Source organism: Dryobates pubescens, chromosome 13 (assembly GCF_014839835.1).
Source record: "Dryobates pubescens isolate bDryPub1 chromosome 13, bDryPub1.pri, whole genome shotgun sequence".
NCBI lineage: Eukaryota > Metazoa > Chordata > Aves > Piciformes > Picidae > Dryobates > Dryobates pubescens.
The window spans coordinates 9,971,948-9,992,113 of record NC_071624.1 but is presented as its reverse complement, the minus strand read 5'-3'; the positions used below and the strand labels follow the sequence as shown (position 1 = coordinate 9,992,113).

At 44.8% G+C, this 20,166-nt stretch overlaps 1 protein-coding gene across 1 annotated transcript in view; it reads left to right on the top strand.

Moving 5' to 3' along the window:
- LPP (LIM domain containing preferred translocation partner in lipoma) overlaps window positions 1-20,166 on the top strand; it is a 347,427-nt gene that overhangs the window by 128,770 nt on the left and 198,491 nt on the right. The window lies entirely within an intron of this gene.

The following is a 20,166-nucleotide window of genomic DNA, read 5'->3' as shown; positions in this document are numbered from 1 at the left end:
ACCGAAGAGAAACTCAGCTGTATCCAAGAAAATTGGCCAAACCAGTTTCTGATTTTTTGGGTTTGGGTGCTCTGCTTTGTTCCATCACTACTTTTCCCTCTTTTGTGTTGCATTGCAATAAGATGAATGTCATCTGTACCTTTTTCTTCCATTTTGCAAGGATATGTATTTTCAGGAAGACTGCCGAATAATCACAGAATCACCAAGGCTGGAAGAGACCTCAAAGATCATCAAGTCCAACCTGCCACCACCTACCTCATGACTACTAGGCCATGGCACCAAGTGCTATGTCCAATCCCCTCTTGAACACTTTCAGGGATGGTGACTCCACCACCTCCCTGGGCAGCCCATTCCAATGGCTAACAACTCTCTCTGTGAAGAACTTTCTCCTCACCTCGAGCCTAAACTTCCCCTGGCACAGCTTGAGACTGTGTCTTCTTGTTGTGGTGCTGGTTTCTTGAGAGAAGAGACCAACCCACTCCTGGCTACAATGCCCCTTCAGGTAGTTGTAGATAGCAATAAGGTCTCCCCTGAGCCTTCATCTTCTCCAGGCTAAACAATCCCAGCTCCCTCAGCCTCTCCTCACAGGGCTGTGCTCAAGGCCTCTCCCCAGCCTCGTTGCCCTTCTCTGGACACGTTCAAGTGTCTCAATGTCCTTCCTAAACTGAGGGGCCCAGAACTGGACATAGTACTCAAGGTGTGGCCTAACCAGTGCAGCGTACAGGGGCACAAGGACTTCTCTGCTCCTGCTGGCCACACTATTCTTGATGCAGGAGAAAGAAAAACAAAGCAGCATACTGTATCTGGTACTTGAGCAATTTTCTGGAGTTAAAGACATTTTGTAGGAAAGTTGGAAAAGTCTGATGAGTGTTTCAGTTTTTCCCTCTGCTGCTCTAACTTTGGAGAATTCAGAACGAAAAAAGAAAATGTGTTGGAGGGGAGAAGTGAAATCATATGCACCTGTTCTGTTGCCTTCAGTAACAAAACATTAACGAGTACTAGGGAGAGAAAGACATTTGGAATTAAAAAGTTAAAGAGAATCAGTTTCTGAAGTGCAGTGAAAATGTTGCCTCCAAGCCAAGTGGAAATTTTTGTTTTTCTAATGCTCTTCAAATTTGAAATAATGCTGGAAAAGGATACGTTTTGCCTAGGAAAACTGAGGTTTATTTGCCACTCTTTCTTTGTGGTGACAAATTTAAGAAGGCCTTGATTATTGGTGCTTTCATGATTGTAGATCCAGTTTTATGTGACTGGGGAATATTATCCCCTTCTAACAAGTTCTTTTGTTTCTTGGCTTTTTGCTTTCCTGAAGAGCAGGGCAGGCACACAGACGTTTCTCATGCCCTGCAAGCAGCTGAGCATTGCCAGGTCTGTTAGAAACCAGGATATATCAGGAGCTCACAAGAGGACTCACAAGGCCAATCCACTGCCTTGTATGACAGTGGGCTGTTGGAGATTCCCACCATTCTCCCAGGCCTGGAAGAGCTAAGGATTGGCCAGGACCTGGTCAGGGACTGGCTTAGTGGTTTGACAGTGTGCTTGCAGCTTAAGCTAATCCGCTTTCACAAAGTGACATGCTGCTGGTTGTTGTCAGCATCCGGTGCAAAGCCATTAGCCGGCCATATATAACCCTGAGAACATGAGGCCTCTGGCAGGTGAGAGGGGAAAGGGAGAAGATTCTTAGCCCAGTGTGCTTCATTAACTTTCTATGGGTTCCTTTCTTCATCCAAGCTCCCTAATTTTTTTTTCCAGCAACCTCCATTGTTTTTGCAGCAATAATTCAGCCTGAGATACGTGTCCCTGTCCTCCTGGTTCCCTGCATAAAGGGACACTGTGAGTCATTTTGCCTACATGCGTTCTCTGTTGGTCACAGGTCTTTCCCCTGTAGTTAGCTGTGGGTCTGTAGGTGGATGAGCTGCACCTCAGTGTGTTTTCATCCCTCCTGCCCTGCCAGAGCTGTGTTGCTGGAGGTACATGGCAGGCAGCACAGCACCCTTCTGCTGGCGATGAGCGCCCGCAGTGGTGCTGCTCCAGGGAAAGGCTGTCCCAGGGCTGCCAGGGGGCAGAGTGGCCGTGCACAGTCACAGCTTGGCACAGCCTTGCCTGCCCCAGGTGTGCCACTGAAGTTAGTTCCCCTCTGGTATCAGGCATCTCTCTGTGAGACCAGCAAATTCTATTCCCAGTAATGTCTTCATCTCATTGCTTTTAACATTGGGGAGACACATCCTCTGTTCTCGCATTTCTTCATGGTTACTTTTTTGCTCGCATGTAGCAGCTCTGCCTGGCTGATCACATTTGTGGGTTTAGTTCTTGATCACTTTGAAAGTGCAGGGGAAGGACACTGGAGTGACAGGCTGTGGAGCAGACATTGTGTACGTGGGCAGGATTGGCTGTGCCCCTCTCCCTCCCACCTTCTTCTAAGGCATTTTCTTGGTCTCACCTTGACTTTGATGTTTTGGGTTTGTTCCCCCCCCTCCCCCCCTTGACACCTGCACAAAAATCATCTAGAAGGTACTGATTAAAAGCTACTCAATGGAGCTTTTAAAAAAGGTTAGAAATGGCTAAATAATTGAAAAAAAAGTGAAATTGCAATAGCAAACAGTTTGCAAAGCAGCAGCATTTTAATGTGGCATGCAGCACTCCAGGCATGTGTGGTTCAGACCAGCTAAGTGAGCAATTTTCCTGGTGCTGCCAGCCGCTCTCCTCACTGTTAGCCATGCTGGCTTGCTGCAGCTATTTTCAAACTAGACTTATCAACTCAGAGCAGAGACCACGTCTTCTTGTTGCAGGGATCTGTTTGGAGGCCCCAAGCTATGACTGCAGCAGTGATAGTAGTAATGATGATGATGATGATAATAATAAAAGTAAGACCACAGCTCTGATTAACATCCTACACGAGTCTGCTGTGCGGCCAGCCAAAGAGGTGAGCACAGCTGTGTTTTTATAGGCCTTAGAAACACCAGACCAGACTTCCATGTGCTGTGGCACGGACTGGATTTATGGAGGATTTAGTGCTAGCATTCCCCACTGTGACAGTTCATGGAGGATTAATCTTGTGTGATCCTGGGAAGTGTGAGCGCTGTGGTCCGTGGGATGTGCAGATGCCCGATGTCTTACACAGCTGTGTATTTGCCTCACAGAGGGAGGAGAGTTGTTCAAGCTTGAGGAAGATGTTTCACTGCAAGATAAACAAGTGCTCATGGAGGGGAGGTATTGTTGCTAATGAGTTAGGCTAGAAATCAAAATTTTATGTCCAGATGCTTGAGCAATGGTTCTAAAAGAACAGGACCAAGACCAAGGTGGCCCTTGGATGAAGCTGGGGGTGTTTTAAGATTGAGAGCATTTTCTCTTTGTGCTGGGAGAAGATGGGTCCTGACAGTCCACTTCTCACACCTGGCTTCTTTTTCTGTGTTCTTGTTTTGGTGCTACCTGCCTTCTCCCTGTGTTCCTCAGCAGATCCTGTCCAGCAGCATGCATAACAGATCTTGCCCTCTTTACTCTCTGAGCAAAAAAAATCTTGTGAGTAAAAGAATGCCTTTTTCCAAGGAAACAATATTAATTTTGTTTGCTTTAAAAGCATTGGATGCCCCACCATTGTAAATGCTCAAGATCAGGTTGGATGGGGCTTTGAGCAGCCTGATCAAGGGAAAAAAGTGTCTGCTGATGACAGGGGCATTGGGTTAGATGATCTTTGAACGTCCCTTCTAACCCAAACCTTTCTATTGTGGTTAAACCATCACACTACGGTTGCCCTCTCTCTTTCTCTTGATGCTTATTTCTCTTCTGCTCTCCAGTTTTCACAGTTCAATCAGTATTCCAGCCTCTTTGACAGACCTGGGGCTTTGGAGAAAGGCTGCCACACAGCTCTCCTCCCCTTGCCTTTCCCTATCTCATCTAAATGAACTCCAGAGATGTGAAAGAGTGTAGGTTCAGGAGAAATCACACTCACACACAGTGAGCCCTGGGGGACTGCTGCCCAAGCCCAACAGGTTTGTAGGGTTGGGCTTTCCAGTCCAACGTTCACATGCACTACCACTGCTCCCTGTGGGTCAAATATACTTCCTTTGTCATCATATTTGGTTACTTGAAGGGTGATGTGATGGTGGCAGGGAAGAGAACAAGTCCATCCTTGCCTAGCAGGAAGCCACATGGCATCAGGAGGTGTCCTGCTCCTGCAAAGGTGACCATTTCCACTCCCAAGAAAGCAAGTTTTTATGTTCTTGCAATGCCTTTCATTCATACAACTCAGACCATATCTGTTTGTCAAGCTGCCTGAAACAGACTGAGACACTGCAGTGCCAGCCCTGGCCAGAAAGGGGTGTGCAGACAGCATCCCTCCCAAGGCAGTCACTTGGTTTACAGGGCTGCACAACCCTTGGACTTGCTTCTCTGAGGAAATGCGTAGCCAAATGCATTGATGAAAAATTCGACAGGAGCCTGCAATGTGTGCTTGCAGCCTCAGCATGAGGGGCACTGAACTGCTGGAGTGAGTTCAGAGTGGGCCACAAAAATGATCAGAGGGCTGGAGCACCTCCTCTGTGGGGACAGGCAGTGAGAGTTGGGGCTGTTCATACTGGAGAAGAGAAGGTTCTGGGGAGATCTTGGAGCAGCCTTCCAGTACCTGAAAGGGGCCTACCAGAAAGCCAGGAAGGGGCTTTTTTCATGGGGTGTAGTGATGGGACAAGAGGGAATGGATTTAAGCTTGAGGAGGATAGGTTTAGGCTAGCTAATAGGAAGAAATTCTTTACAGCAAGTGTGGTGAGATGCTGGAACAGGTTGCCCAGGGAGATTGTGGATGCCCCCTCCCTGGAGGTGTTCATGGCCAGGCTGGATGAGGCCTGGTCTAGTGGAAGGTGTTCCTGCCCATGCAGGAGGGTTGGAACTAGGTGATTTTTAAAGTCCCTTCTAATCCAAACCATTCTAGAAAAATGTGAATCTATGAAAATGAGCCATTTGAGTTTATGCTGCTAGGACCTTCTAAATTCAGAATTTAGTAGCATTGGTGTATTTTCCTTTACATTGCCAGCTTTGGCAAATATAATACATGCAGAAACACTTAATAGGGATTTATTAATGGAAAATGAAAGGATGAGACTCAAAGCTGGCTTTTCCCTTCTTCCTTTCCTTGGGTGACTTTCAGATATGGTGAACAATACTCATGTGAAGGACTCAGAAGTTTTCATTACTTTAATGTTTGGTTGTTAAACCATCTCTTTCCATTTACTTTGATTGAAGAACAAGGCAAGTAACTCATGATATAAGGCACAACAATAGGACCAGCTCCAGGACAAGGTTGTGCTTGAAGTCAGCAGAACCATGTTTCCTAGGGCTTGACTCTCTCTGCCCTCTTCCTCTTCATGTATGTGGAGGCTCTTGAACACTGGCAAATTACGATCTGCTATGTCTGCAGGGGACTGGGGCATGAACTATCAAGCTGGCTGTTGTTTTGTTGAGTATTTTTCATAGGCAGATATACCTGGAGGGTTTTGTTTACTGTAGCTGCTATCAATAGCTCTAATTTTTGAAGTTTCATATGGATTTATTGTACTAGACAATCCATGGTTTAGCTGCCCTGTTGCCTGCCTCTTTTTGACAGTTCACAGAAACTAACCAGGTTCAGAGTCAATTCATTTACTTGGATCAGGGCCCTGAAAGAGCTAATTTTGGAGATTCTGCAGGTTTTGTGTTGCTTCCTGGTTGTGTGTGCTGGGTCTGTGCCATAGCAAAGAACAGTCCTTGCTACTGGGAGGGCTGTGTTGGGTGAGAAGCAGAGAGGCAGCATACCTGCTTCTTGGTGCTTCTCATGAGCTTCTGGCAGTGCTGTGTTCATCATTGGAAGAAGACTGTGGCTCAGGAGCAGTGAGCTGTCTCAGCTCCAGTAGTGGTTTGAGATAATAATTTTGGGGTGGAGCCTAGGAAAGAGAAGTCTCCAGGGAGACCTTATTGTCACCTTTCAATACATTAAGGGGGCCTATAAGAAAGATGGGAACAGTCTTTTTAGTAGGACCTGTTGTGGCAGGACAAGGTGTAATGGTTTTAAACTAAGGGAGGGGAGATTCAGAACAGAGGTAAAGAAGACATTTTTTATAGTGAGGATGGCAACATGCTGGAGCAGATTGCCCAGAAAGGTGATAGATACCCCATCCCTGCTTTGGAAGCATTCAGGGTCAGGTTGGATGAGGCTCTAAGCAACCTGATCCAGTTGAAGATGTCCCTGCTTACTGCAGAGAGGTTCCATTAGATGACCTTTAAAGGTCCCTTCAGGGGCTTGCTGTCTTTCCTGTGTTGAGTTTTGTATGCGAGCTGTTGACGCAACCCAGATGAGGTTGCTACTGAATTGAGTCCTTGAGTACCAGAGTTTTTCCAGTGGGATCTCCTAGTCTTGTGCCTTCTACCTCTCTCTGCTCTGCCACCAGCTGGAAAAAAAGTTGATGTTCCAGGGTTTAGACCATGTCTCAATGGTGGGACAGAAAAATAGGCTGAGAAGTGTGGGCCCTTTTCTGGTCACACCGTTACAATGGATGCTGTGGTCTCACCCCTCTTAGAACTTGTGGAGATGAAAAATGTAGTGGGAATAAAGAGGTAACCTTAGTGTTGCAAATCATCATGGCTGTGCCTGAGCACAGCTCCTGTGTTAGTGTTTGTTTTTTAGAAAAAGTGCACATTATAAACTTTCACTGCCTTAATGTTTGCTCTCTTTCTTCCCTGTGTTGCTTGTGGTGAATGAAACGGAACAGATGAAGCAATACTTGATTTGTTAGTGTCAGCACTGCATCATCCACAGGCTCTTATGAAATACAGCCAGGAAAATGAACTTAAAGCTCCAGGCGTCTTTTTGGTGGCTTGACTACTTTCTACACGAGAGCATTTAAAGAACAAACAAGCTCCCAAACCCTGCAGAGCAAACATTAAGGCAGGGGTCCTTCATTAAGGGGTAGCTGTGAATCAGTTCAGAGTAGCCTTTCAGAAGTCACTCTAATGACATCCTCTTTGCTGTTGGGGAAGAACCAAGTGAAACTGGTCGGAGATAAGTAGTGGTTCTCATATGTGTAGCAGCAGATGTAAAGTGTCCCAAGCAAGATGAGCTGTGTTGAAGCTTCAGTAGGCTTCAGTATCACTAAGGTTGGAAGAGTTCTCAAAGATCATCGAGTCCAACCTGTCACCACAGACCTCATGACTAGAGTAGGGAGGACACTAGTGCCCACTGCAGGCTTGAACTCACGACCTTCCCATTAAGGGTCTTATGTGCTACCAACAGGAGGCATGAGACCAAGCTGGTGCCTTTTTGCCTGGGCAGCATCCCTCAACTTGATAGCTTCTGAGTTACGGAGACATGGAGTTTCACCCAGTTGTACGCAGTGACCAATATCAGGACTTGTGACTCTTACCTGTGTAAATCAAGTGGCTTTGCATAAAGTGGCTGTTTTGATTGCAAATTTTGCTGCCTTTCAAAGCATTGGATGCCCCATCATTGGAAGTGCTCAAGGTCAGGTTGTTGTTGCTTGTGCTGGGTAATGATGTTTGCAGCTGCTTTTTTACTTAAAGACAAGTACGTAGATCTGTGCTCTTGGCTTTGCTCTCAGGATAAACATTTTCTGTTTTGAAATACCACCTCAGATAATGGCATCAGGAAAAATGCAACAAAAAAACCCAGGTGCATTAAAGCTGTCATTGAGCCAGTGTAGTTATCCACAGTGCACAAAATGTCAAGTTAAGCCACCAGATTTGTTGTTTTGGGGATTTCTTTTCACAGTTCTGACTGTGTTTTGTTAGAATTACAGATACCAAATTTTCCTAGCCACCTGAAGCAGTACCTAGCCTTGGTTTTCATTCTGGTGAGTGAGCTTCTATTTTCTGTCATTGGGTACCACAAAGCAAACATTACACTCCTCAGCAGGTTTTCTTTTCTCCTGTCTGTTCTTCTAAGATACTGTATTTAAGTTTTCCCCTTCATTATTTCAAACACGGAATAGTGATTCATCTTTGCAGTGGCCTGTTCTGTGAACCACAGTAGTTTGGGTAGAACAAAGGAAAAAGGCAAAAAAGGGAAGGGAAAAAGAGGGAGGGAGGGGAAAATAAAAGAAGAAAGGAAAGAGACAGTTCTGACATGCACTGGGATGGAATGAAGCCATCTTTTTATAACTTAGGTGGCAAACATCTGTCACTGATTCTATCAAACCTACTTTTAAAAAGATAATGTTTGTCCTCTATGTATTTTTAAAGGGCTGTGGTGCCCAATCAAAGTGAGAGAGCAGTGTTGGTGCAGAAATAGCTTGAATTCAAGCAGGCAGCACTTGTCCCTTTTAGTTTAATCTCTAATTTTAACATCATCCAGATGCTAGTCTGTTAAATAATAACAATTGTTACATAGCAGTAAACAGTTGAATGATGATATTTTTTTGGTTGTCCTTGTTCACAGAATGAGCTCTTCCATGCCCTGAAAAGTAGCTGTTACAATAAGCAGGTAGTATGGATGTATGTATAGAAGTAAACAGTTAGTAAACTGTTAGTTATATATGGGTATTTGCCTTTTCTCTGCCTGAAGCTTTTGTGCTCTGCCAGACAGAATACTGCTAAGTCAGAGCAACCAGTAAATGTCTATTGGATTATATTACAGGTTGGTCTAATAAAAGGTTAGAAGAATGAATGAGCAATTCTTGAAGCCACAGAAGCTGTAGTTGTGGCCAAAGAGCAGGCATTTTTGGCAGTGAACACTACGCAATTAGAATTTGAACTAAGGCATGAAATGCTTGTTGCTAAGCAAGGTGTGCTGAGATAGGCTGGGCTCAAGAGCTGAGGGTCTGTGACTGGGACTAAGAGTCCCATGGCTCTGGCTGCCCCAGGGAGAGGGTGGTGATGCGGAAGGGGATGAACAAGGATCTGGTGTAGTTCCTAATAAGCAGATACCACTATCTAAAAATTCTACTTGTGACTTCTTTTTCAACTAGCAAATGTGCCGGAAAGTCGTAGCCACAAAAGAAGCTGAGAAGTCATGTAGTCTGATTCTATTGGGCTGCTCAGGGAGGTGGTGGAGTCGCCATCCCTGGAGGTGTTCAAGAGGGGATCGGACGTGGCACTTGGTGCCAAGGTTTAGTAATCGTGAGGTCTTGGGTGACAGGTTGGACTTGATGATCTTTGAGGTCTCTTCCAGCCTTATTGATTCTATGATTTACGCAGAGTATTTAAGGATCTGTGAAGTGAAAAAGACTCATGGGTCTGTTCCAGTTCTTACATTCTGTGATGGCAATGACTGTGGAAAGGTTTTGGTTTAGTCTCGACATGCCCAAGCCTTATCTTATCAGCATCTAGAAATACCTGAGGGGTAGGTGTCAAGATGAAGCTGCCAGTCTCTTTTTGGTGGTACCCGATGATAGGACAAGGAACAACAGAGACAAGCTAGAACACAGAAGGTTCCACCTTAACACGAGGAGTTGCTTCTTTACAGTAAGGGTGATGGAGCACTGGAACAGGTTGCCCAGAGAGGTTGTGGAGTCTCCATCTCTGGAGACATTAAAAATCCACCTGGATGCCTTCCTGTGCAGCCTGCCCTAGGTGATCCTGCTTTGAAGGGGAATTGGACTCAATCTCTGGAGGTCCTTTCCAACCCTAACATTCTGTGATTCTGTGAAACCGCAATGCAAAGCCTGACATGCAGGACTAACATGAGAACTGCCCAAGCACTCAGTTTGTGGAAATGCTATAGAGGGAAGGATTAATTAAAAGAGGAGCAACTTGTGCATCTGGGCCACCTCTGTTACAGGATCCACTTGGAATGACTTAAAAGAGTTTTCTAGATATTCTGCAGTGGCATTGGACTTTGTACAGCCCAGGCACCTGTGATGTGATGATTGCCTGGGCATCCTGCTGTGGGAACTGCACTGAGCAAACCAGTAGGAGGAGAGAGGGCCCTAAAGGGTAGAAAAACAGTACTAAAATAGTACAAGTAAACACAATCTTTCAAAAGTAGGTTTAATGAAAGAAATCATAGAAGTTTGAAATTTATCTTATAAAAAGTGAATGTGATGAGGGTTGAATTCTTACTAAGCAGACACTGCTGGTTTCTGAAGTTGGTAACCCCATCCTGAGCTGTAGCCTCTGGCAGCAGACCCGTGGTTTGGTAATAACATCACCAAAATCAACTTTCCTTAACTTTTTAATCTCATCTGCTCCTCAGCAAAAGCTCATGATCTGACCTCCAAGTTTCCCATCTCCCCCACTGTCCCTGTCATCCAGGGTTCTTCTGTAAAGCACACAGTGCCAGGCATATTGGGAGCATATTTGGCACACCAGTGGCCACACCTACACCCCTACACTTGGGTGCATTTCCAGCTGCTTTCCTTGTCCAGAGCAGTCCAGCTCAGCTCTTTGAAGAACCAGGTCACCTCTTGGCCTCTGAAGTGTCACGGAGCTTTACAATGAGCTTTCAGACTCTCCAAAGGAACATGCTAACATGATGTGTGTTATGTGTTTGCAAAGGTTTTTTTCAGGAGAGCAAAAAGGGGAGATCATGGGCCACTCCTTGGGAAGGGTAAGGAAAGGAGGGTTTCTCCACAAGGATGCATTAACACTGCTCCGTCTGGCAGGCAGTGAGACACAGGAGGTAACAGTCCATTCTTCTCCCTTCCCAGTCCTGCCATTTGAAGTGTTTGAACGTTCACTTCAGAAGCCGGGGAAGTAAAAACCCCCAGTTGTGCCAGGAGACTCTGCAAAGGCCACGGTGAGCAAAGAGGCTGTGGAGTGTTAATACAGTCCATCATTTTGTAACGAGCCCGATGTTCTTGTAGGAGCCGTGTCAGGCTGTTGTCTGCACGCTGTCTTTGCTGATCACAGTAATCGGGTCATAAGAGAGGGAGAAGTAATAGCGCGTCTCTTAGCAACCAGCCCCAGGAGAAAGAGAAAATTACTCAGACTATCCAGCCAGGGAAGTAGAAAGATGAAATTTTCTGAAAGTCTGTTGGAAAGTGCTCAGGGACATAATTCTTTTATGTGTGAGATCCTTATAGGCTGGATCCAGTGATATCAGGCACTTTTAGGTTTTTTTCCCTGACATCTTCCTGGTAAACTTTTATTTTTAATTGGTCTCAGAAAAACAGAAAGGGAAAAAAAAAAACAAACCCTGAGATAGTTTTAAAAAATAAGTGGCACATTTTTGCATTATCTTTAGCAATGCTGGGGAGAAGGGAGGGAGGAGGTCAGTGTGGCTCAGGCGGGAGATGATCGGAGTCTCTTATCCCTGCGTGAGTGCTTTGAATGCTTCCCACGTCAGTAGCAGCCGAGGCACGTTGCTGTATCTGCTGCCGCCGTGGTGGCACGTACAAAACAAACTTGTTGGTTCTCTGCTGCATTGCACCGGGTGTCACGTCTCAGGAGTGTTGTGGACCATGTGCTGTGCTGATTGACAGCTTGGCAGAGAACTGGACTCGGTGTGCTCTCGCAACAGCTGTGCCAGGAAAGCCCAACTGAGAGGTCAAACAGGGCAGGTACTCGGTCAGGTTCATGCCAGCAGCCTTTCCCTCATTAACCTGATTTTGTGTCTTCTTTGAGCTACTAGTTTGTGTTAGACCTATGGGGGAACATCTCTGCAGCCTTCAAAAAGACTGTTTAGCCAACGTTGACCCTAGGGCCCAGAGGGGAGAGCAGTGGTGTGGACAGTCTGGAAGTTGTAAGAAAACCCTGCATTTGCACTCTGTGTGTGGACAAGTTCATGTCCTCACATCTTGTGCTTTTAAAAGATATTTTTATTCCAGAAAATTACACTTCTGCAGTCAACTAGTCTGCATCCTTCCTGATGGGGTGTCCTGGTTCTTAGGGAAAGGGGACAAATCCATGTGTGTTTAATGGATGCATGGTTTAAGGTTGTTGAACCTCCCTCAGATTTGAGGTTGCATCCTTAAAACTAATGTGGGGACAATATTTCTCAAAGCCTTGCTTAATCCCTGGCTCTGAGGAGACATAGGGATTGCATATGTGAAGAGGAAGAGACTTTTAGGTGACTGAACCAGCTGCTAATCTGTGCTTTTCCTCAGCTTCTGTCTGCCCTGTGATAGGTTGAACAGAGAGCTCTGTTTCCATCTGTGTGGGATAGCTTGACTTAAGTAACAGGTTTACCTTCAATTTTAATGTGGTTTAATGAAGACTGCAACCATTTTCCCAAATGAGGGACCTGCACAGTTGGGTAAAAGGTTAAGGCTGACCTCTGGGCTGCTGTGGCTGAGCTGGCTTTGATAGCTGGGTTTGCTTGAGTCTTTGTGTGCATGGGCTTGAATCCAACATATGGATGACATTGTAGACATGTGAAAGAGAGAACTGCTAAAGTTTTCAGGGACAAGGCTGACTTCAGCATCTTATCCTGGAAATAATCAGTAGAAGAGAGACTAGAAAATCCCAACCTTGCAGCTATACAGAATTAATAGCTTAGGAGCAACATCTACTACTGTCAGGGAAAAGTGAGATAAGGACCAATATTAATTGTAAGCGCTTTGAAGCAAATCATAGAGGCTGCTGCTTTGCTGTCTTGTCATAAAGCAGAAAGACTTTCTTCCTTAAAAGTGTAGTAATTCAAGAGTTTCCTTGCTATTTTTGTGAGTGCCAGTAAGTGATGTTTCCTGAAAAATTTCCCCCAACTCTATAAATACAGCCCAAGGGCTTACAATGGTGACTCAGTTTGGGAAGTCAACACCATGCACTTCCCCAGTGCAGACAGGGAGCCCCTTGGGCAGACAGTGCCACATCTGCAAAGCCATTAGGGGGTTGTTAAAATGCAGTACAATTAGGCTGCTTCTTGAAAACTGGATTCCTATTGCTCAGGCTTACCATCCTGTCATGCTGGAGATGTCTGGAACATTGCAATGGTGTTTCTAGGTGCTGTCTTTCCTCTGGGGAGTCACAGAATACATCTGGTTGGAAGAGACCTACCTCAAAGATCATCCAGTCCCACCTTCCACCCAGCACTGAAGGGTCAATGCTAAACTTAGTGCCAGGTCCACACGCTACTCAAACACCTCCAAGGATGGTGACTCCACCACTGCCCTGAGCAGACCATTCCAATGTTTGAGAAACCCTTCAATGAAGAAATACTTCCTTACATCCAGCCTGAACCTCCCCCTGGTGCAGCTTGAAACTATTTCCTTTAGTCCTGTTGCTTAACACTAAGGAGAAGAGGCTGGCCCCCGCCCTGCTCCAACCTCCCTTCAGGCAGTTGTAGAGAGTGATGAGGATTCCCCTCAGCCTTCTCTCTTGATGTGCTCATCAAATGAGTCCAACTGACAGATAGATGAAATGTTCCTAATTGTCACCCCTGGGACCAAGGTTATCTCACAGATTATGCTTTTCTAATTGCGTTCTTTCCTCCTTCCTGTTAGGCTTTTGATACCACTTTTTGTACCACCTGGGCACAAAGAGAGCTATTTGTAATTTCTGTCTGTGGGGCACAAGGATGAATAGGACCTGGCTGACGTAATTAGTTCTGCAAGGATAGGAGAAAAGTGGCACTGGGAGTTTGTCTGACACAGCTATCTTATGTAAAAAAATGTATTTATAAAACCAAGAGGCACCACATGAGAGGCATGAGTTGGGTGAAATCACAGCTGGCCTGCATCTCTTCCAGTATCAGTGTGGAGCTGAGATCAAATACAGTCATAACAAGTAATGTATGAAGTGTTGCACTATATTCCTCATCTTCTGCTTGGTCCATTCGATGCCTTATATTTGGATCCTAAATTGAGTTTTCTGTGTTAACCCATCCCTGCCAACAGTGGGCCTGCAGAATTTGGGCTTGTGACCCTACTTCACAGCAGAAAAGGCAGTTGGGTTTGTAACATGAGAATACTTGACCGATTTCTCATGGCACATCAGGCGCTCAGCCTGTGCTTGTAAAAATGGGACATATGCCCTCAAGAGGGAGAGAGATGACCTTGCAGCAGCAGGAGGGGGTCAGGCTGGTGGATCTCCAGCTGCCAGATCTCTAGATTGTCTTCAATTGTTTGCTTCCCTCTTCAGGGACAAGAGTCTTTGCAAGAGCGATTAGTTTGGCTGAACCTAAAAACTCTTGATGTTTAAAACATTTCTCCATGCCAGTAAATGACTCTTGTTGGCCGGACAGAAAATACTTTAAATTTAGCAGCTAACCCAAGACACGGTGGTTCAGCAATTATTTGCTTTAAAAGTTCATTGTGATTGTAGGAAAAGAGGTCATCTGTGATCATATGTTTCCATTCTGAATCTGCAGTGTTTTCCTGAGATACTGAAGGCAAGCTAATGGAGGATCCATTTGCCTTGTTATGCCTTCTCACGTGGGAAGACTGTTAATTTTCCTGTTTCTGGTGCACTTTTAGCACTGCCTGTTTCTGTGTGTCCAAAAGCTCTCTCACTAATGATCCCTTTTGCCCCAGCAAGAATGTGTTATGTAACCATGGTAAGGAGACAAATACAGGAGAAATAAGGTAGTTGGGTGACTATTCTGAGAGATGAGCTTGCACTTGGCATGGTGATTTTCCTAAGATATATGGTATGTCCAATAACTTCTGTAAGTTGACCATCCAGCCTGGCATGGGTCTCACAGAGTGGGAATATTCCATTTTTAGAATCTGTTGGGCAAGATGTGGGCTTCTTTGATTGATGCTGCCAACTATTTAAATGTTTAGTGCTATGAATTCCACCTGTGAAACTAGAGGAGGAGGGGGTAACACAAGTTGAAAATCTGGGCCTAAATGTCAGGGCCTAAAGGTCACATTTTATCAGTGGAAAGCACAGATGGGAGGCTGCAGGAAAGGAATTTTGAGGATCCCTGTGCATTTGATCTCCAGGTACCTGACCAAATGTGCTGACTTTACACCAAGTCTAACAAATCTGTCCCATAAATGCTGTTCTGATCTTAGGAAGCAAACTCTCCTTTTTGTGTTTATTTCCATCCCCCCACCCCATCCTCCATGATCCAAAAACAGTGATGAAGCTTCTGGGCATTTGGTCATTGATTGGGATGGAGCTGTAATTGGAGCTTTCTCTTGTAGCAATCCTGGCACTGTCATGCCCAGAGTAATGAAACCTTTTTATGAGGGGAGTTGGAGAACTTATGAGGCATCAGAAGGAGCCCGAGGAGGCATCTTGTTTCTACAAGCACTTAATTGTGAAATCTTTTGGCTACCTAGAAAAATGATTAGTCAAGCCTATTGGAAGGCAGCAAATGTTTATTTGTGGGGACTAGGGAAGGTTTGGTCGTCTCAGATTTCTTACCTTCTTGTTTTCCCTTCTTCTTCTCTGTTGCTAATGGTAAATAAGTAAATCAAGTGTTTTGAAAAGATTTATGAGGAGAGCCTGGAGGAGTCTGTGCTTGTTTGCTCATTTCATATGGAAACATCATAATTTGCAAATGGCCAAGAAACAATAAAACATTTGTTTGCTGATCTCAATGTTTTAACATGCTGTTCGAGAATGAAATCTTGGGGTTTGTCTGGTTGTCCCTCATTCAGTGGCACCTCTGGTCACAGTTCCCTCTGACACTTTGCAACCCAGCTGCTGCTAAGTTAGGTCAGTGATGGCTCCTCTGAGTGGATTTGCAGAAATGCAGCTGTCTGGACCTTTGCAAATAAGCTTGTTATTTATGCACTAGGAAGATTTGAAGCCAGATCCTTTTTGTCAAGGTTGGACCAGCAGAGCTGACAAAAGGCACAGCCTCCAAGCGAAAAACACTTTCAGCTTTAGCCGGTAGCTCTAGTTCTTACTGGGAATAATCTTCCCTGGGACACAGATGTGTGTTTTATATCATCCTATCTATGTGCTTTTTTATAATACATGTTTGTTGGAAAAGAAGATGATGGAATTTTCTGTCTTTGATAAATACTTTCCTGTTAAAGTTTGGAAGCTCTGTCCCACAAGGCTTATTACATAGTCTATTTCAGCTGTAGGTTATCTTATTGCAGAGAGAGTTTGTTTTGCAGTTAACTGGCATGTGAAGACTAGAGACTGGTGAAATCTCAGTTGAAGCTCAGTGTTTGTGAGTTAGCAAGTAGGAGTAAAGCACTGCGTTGTCTTCAGATCATCTTCACTCTGGTGAAAATCACCCATTACAATTTTGCCTCCTGGTTGTCATATGTGAGCTACTAGAGTTAAGGCATCTTTAGCTCTGAGGAAGTCCTTTCTGAGCTTCTCAGATCTTATGACCCAGTGACATGGAATTTACAATACAAAAGGAATAGTGGATTTGTATCAGTCAGCTGGTGTATGATCTATGCTGGGGGTTTGGGATCTTGCTTTGAACGTGGTGGTGAAACCTGATACATTGCTCGTCAGCTCGACACGTTCTTCAATCGACATCGCTACCTGATAAGTGAAGTGTTGCTTCATTGACATGTTGTCTGTTGCCTGTCGTCTCATAAATTTCTCTGTGAAGCTCTAAGTAAACACCCCTGGGTGAAATCAACAGATCATCTTTGTGGCATTGCTTGTCATCTAAACAATAATTCATTAAAAATTTAATGACTCTCTTGCTCTGGAGAGGAAGACAGAGAGCTGGCGCCTGCCTTTAAAGTTTCTGTCTTGTGTTTTGGTTTTTAATTATTTTTGTTTTGTTTTGGAGTTATTTTATTTTGGAGGAAATCAAGTTGATAAACTGAAAGAAAACCATCTGATTACAAAAAGCTTGAGTGCTTCTGAGAACATTTAAAACAAGGATGACTAGAAATGACCTTTCCGTCCTGGAGCGAACTTTGAGTGTGTTCTCCCTTTGGCATTTCTAATGATAGACTTTCCATCTGGTCTTTGCTTAAAAGCTAAGATGAAGCTTGGGTTTGTTTTTTTTTTTCACATTAAAACTGTACATGCTCTAAAATTAATCCTCTTGATCATTTCACTTCAGGGGGAGGAGTGCAGAAATGCTGGGAATATTTGCTTATTTTTAGCAACTTCATTCAGTTCTTCTGTCAGCAGATTCCTTTTGTCCCAAATCAAGTAGTTTCTGATTTGGGGGAACCCTGGCTTTCCCTCTGCTTGCATTTGGGGAGGTTATACCCCTGAGAGGACATTGTAAAAGAAATTGAGATGTCAGTGGTGCTGGTGGGGTGTGTGATCTGGATTAGTGGGAGGAAATGGTAGTTACATTAGCTACCCCTGGTAATACTATCATTTCTAAGGCTGCAAATTCCCTGGTCCCAGTTTCCCATACCGATTCCCCAATGCTGAATGTTAGAGAGCGATATCCTAGCAAAGGAATGCTTTAGGGAAGAATTGGGGATCTCCTGAGAGGTACCACTGCAACCTCTCAGCATCTTTTCAGCAGAATCTTTGGGGAAAGTATGCAAACTGATCTTTTTGCTTAGCAAGGCCTTTCAGCAAGTGCCTAATCTGATACATGCCTTCCGAAGGCCTGTGGGACATAACATTTAGGCACGCACTTGAACTTAAGCATGTGATTGAGTCCGTGCTACACGCAAGCATGTTCATGCACAAAGGGAATGTTTCTATGGATTGTGTACAGGAACATCAGATTTTTTGGGTTTATTTCTATTTCTTCATCCCTGTGACACTGGACACTACTGAATCTATTTTTCCCCTCTCTCTTTTCCTTCTTTAGCCTTCAATGAAGTTCTACAAAAGTATATTTTTGGGGGGAGAGAATAGCTGGAGAGCGGTCAGGCAGAAAGGGACCTGGGGGTACTGGTTGATAGTAGGCTGAACATGAGCCAGCAGTGTGCCCAAGTGGCCAAGAAGGTCAATGGCATCCTGGCCTGTATCAGGAATAGTGTGGCCAGCAGGAGCAGGGAAGTCATTGTGCCCCTGTACTCTGCACTGGTTAGGCCACACCTTGAGTCCTGTGTCCAGTTCTGGGCCCCTCAGTTTAGGAAAGATGTTGACTTGCTGGAATGTGTCCAGAGAAGGGCAACAAAGCTGGGGAGGGGTTTGGAGCACAAGCCCTATGAGGAGAGACTGAGGGAGCTGGGGTTGTTTAGCCTGGAGAAGAGGAGGCTCAGAGGAGACCTTATTGCTGTCTACAGCTACCTGAAGGGAAGTTGTAGCCAGGTGGAGGTTGGTCTCTTCTCCCAGGCAGCCTGTGACAGAACAAGAGGACACAGTCTCAAGCTGCACCAGGGGAGGTTTAGACTGAATGTCAGGAAGCAGTTCTTCACAGAGAGAGTGATTTGCCATTGGAATGGGCTGCCCAGGGAGGTGGTGGAGTCACCATCACTGGAAGTGTATAGGAAGAGACTGGATGGGGTGCTTGGTGCCATGGTTTAGTTGATTAGATAGCGTTGGGTGATAGGTTGGACTCAATGATCTCAAAGGTCTGGTCTATTCTATTTTATTCTGGTCTATTCTATTCTGTATGTAGATGGTAGATTACTAGTGAGCCATCCATTCCTCAAACATTGTTCTGGTGGGGTCAGCAAAAAGTGAGGCTATCAGCAAAGCCGTGTTTCTGTCAGAACCACGTGTGGGACATGCACAGAAAACATGTTTTCTGGACATGGAGAGGGCTTGGCAGAAAAGCAGATGTTGTTTGGAGCTCTTGGCAGGTGGATGTTTTGCTGAGAGTATTGATGTTTTTGCTACAGGTTCTTCTGGTGGCCAACTCTTTTAAAACAATGGGAGGGGGAAAGGATGTTGCAAATAATGGAAGAGAACAATTCTGGCACTCACAGCTTCCTCTTCATAAAGCTGCTTTTCCCTTGAGGCAATATATCTTGCATCTTATGGGAAGGAAATCTTCCAGTATAAAAGGAAGTCTGAACTGCTTAGCAATGAATTTAGAAGCCTAGAAGTTGGATTCCTTTTATGAAGAGATAATATGGTTCCTGTTCCAGTATATTAGGGAAGCTTTATTGAGATGCATCTCCAAAAATAGGAGAACTATGGGAATCACTTCTTTAAAATAATATTTGTGTGGCTGATGTTAATATTCTTGGAACCTTAGGGGATGTATGCTCAGCAAAATGAAGGTGAAGGTGTTCAGAGAACAAAAGCAGCAGAGAGATGTTATCTTTAGCCTGACCTGCTCAGCAGTACAGAACACGAGAGGATGGCTGTATGTTCCTGGGGATGCCTGTGACATGGCTTAGAGTGGTCTGAGGGCTGTCCTCACTTTGCTCTCCTGCAACAGCACCTGAGGGGCTGTTTTGTTTCCAAGAATAGCTGGCATGTTGCAGTGCTGTAATTATGCTTGCTTCCTTGCCCCATCTCCTGCACTGGGAAGGAGGTGCCTGCTGCAGGCTTTACTGTCCAAAGGCTACTCGCCTGCTAGGTTTGCTCACTGGCAGCCCTGCTGCTGCACACTACAGGTACCTATTGTATATTGGGGTAAGAAGTGGGTTTTCTGAAAGCTTGCAACCTTTTAGCCTCTTTCCAGTGCTCTCTTCTCTTCCCTCGCCCCTCAACTAAGATAAAGGCATAGAAAGAGAGAAGGAAAGAAAGCAGAGTTGATTTTCTGTGAGAAGAACAAGTGGTGAAATCCAGGTAGCTTCAGTGTGCAGGCTCTAGCAAGCTGAAAAGCAACAAACAACAACAGAAAAACAACAGGGAGGAAAGCAGCTAGAATCCTTCCAAAGAATGTCTGTGTTTTCTGCAGAGTACATAATTGAAAGGGATTTTTTTGATAAAGGCTAAATTGTGTATGGGCATGAAAAATTCAGCAGGGAATTTAAGCCACTTCCAAACCGCATGAAACATTAAACGTTTCGCTCAAGAATAGCTTGAAGATGGCGTGCATCATCCCAAGCCTTAAGCAGTCATCTGATTTTTGTCTTGCAGATGTTAAATATATAGTAAAGGAGAGACAAAGTAGGTTTTATTTTCTTTCTCATGGTAAGTGCAGGGCCATTGCCTTGAAAGATGCTGCTGGCTGACCTCACACACACCTTTGTTCCGCTGTCATGGCTGGACGATTTTAGCTGCAACATTTTGAAGACCGAGGGGAGCAGATACCGGTGCTGCAGTTGCAGCGTGCGATTTCCTGCTTGTGATCCCCTCCAGCTTTGGAGGCTGAAAGGCTCTCAAATTAGCCTTTTAAATCTAGTGTAACTAAAGATTTTAATATAACAGGATGCTAATCACCATGACACTATGTGATATGGATGGCCTAATAAGGATACGGAGTAAATCTCTCAGTCTTTTAGAAGCAGAGTATCCCTCTTCTTCCCTTAAGTGAACTTCAGCATTCACATTTAGGTGATGCCTAGA